At 47.1% G+C, this 1,396-nt stretch overlaps 1 pseudogene; it reads right to left on the minus strand.

The window, feature by feature from the left end:
* Positions 1–354: 354 nt before the first annotated feature.
* LOC123496857 (uncharacterized) lies at positions 355–935 on the minus strand (annotated as a pseudogene).
* Between the last annotated feature and the right edge of the window lie 461 nt (positions 936–1,396).

Raw genomic sequence — 1,396 nt, forward strand, 5'->3', positions numbered from 1 at the left:
TCTTTGAACTCGGTGTGAGATATCGCATTATTCGAGCTGGATGCAGTCGCAGTAAAGAATCATCAACAAGGGCGTTCTATTGTGTTGTAGATTCTTATCCAAGACTTGTATCATTTGATGATGCCATGTGAATAGATACAATCAACGGTATTAAGACAGCATTGCCTACACACGAATTAGCTTCCGAGGTCGAGCAGTCTCAATTTCACTACAAGATTTGCGAATGAATGCTGGGCTGGGCCACCTCAAATGGCGTGAGCCGCATGCGGGGAGACCCGCACGTATGGTTTTCAGGGTGATCTGGCCGACCGGCGCCCACCCGACTAGAGGGATTGAGAAATTAATTGAGTACAAAACTTATCTTCAAGCTTTACCTTATTTTGATCGTTTAGAGGGCGATCGCGGAGTCACTGAATGAAGTCCTCCCTCCCTTTCTTTCGGAGGTGCTGACCCGCTGCGAGGCAGATATGACTAAGTGACATATTGAATATGGCGACGACTACAGCATGTCGTAGAAGGAGATAAGAGGTGGAGCCAACGACCCACTAAGACTCACGGATCTACAACTACATTCCCGAGCGGCAGTCAAACGGAGGCGTGAATGCAAGATGCCAGCGGAATGATCACCGGACAGAGGATAGGGCAGCTTTCTTCCCACCGCGTCCTTCCTTGTGTGTTGGAGATACAAAGCGAGTGCACAGGAAAAGAAGGGGAACTGAATCGATCTATTCCATGGCGAAGCAGCCGAAGCATAACTGCACACTCACACAATCTTTGCCAAGAGATAGGAGCATTCGGTGGAACCAGTGAACTACACTTGCTTCTTGATAGATGTGTGGGACAGAGGGCTCGTGGTACCTGCTGCCCGCCCTTCCTCCGCTTTCATAACCGTGTGAACGGAGAGTAGGCAGAGCAAAAGGGAAGGAGGTCCTCATACGGAGTCGCACAGTCTTTCATTGTCCAATCTTCTCGATTGAACATATTGACATCAATACTCCTTTCCATGGCCATTCACGGCCCGCAAAGATCAACCACTCGTGCCCGAGATCACTATCCAATCAAAAACCAGACTTCCAAGATCCATCTCACTCAGACCCTTTTGAATGTAGCGGATAACAACGGAGTGGGGCTATCGAATTGATATGTATTCGAATCTTAGGAGCTGGTAATCACTGATATGCTCATATTGATGACGTTATTGTTGCTGTAATCAAAGAAGCAGTGCCCAGAATGCCTCTAGAAAGATCAGACAGAAGTAAGACGAGCTGTAATTGTACGTACATGTAAAGAACTCAAACGTGACAACGGTATGATAATACGATATGATGACGGTTGTCATTGATCAAGAAGGAAATCCAAAAGGAACTCGAGTTTTTGGTGCGATCGCTCGGGAATT

This window comes from Aegilops tauschii, chromosome 1 (genome assembly GCF_002575655.3).
Source record: "Aegilops tauschii subsp. strangulata cultivar AL8/78 chromosome 1, Aet v6.0, whole genome shotgun sequence".
Classification (NCBI taxonomy): domain Eukaryota; kingdom Viridiplantae; phylum Streptophyta; class Magnoliopsida; order Poales; family Poaceae; genus Aegilops; species Aegilops tauschii.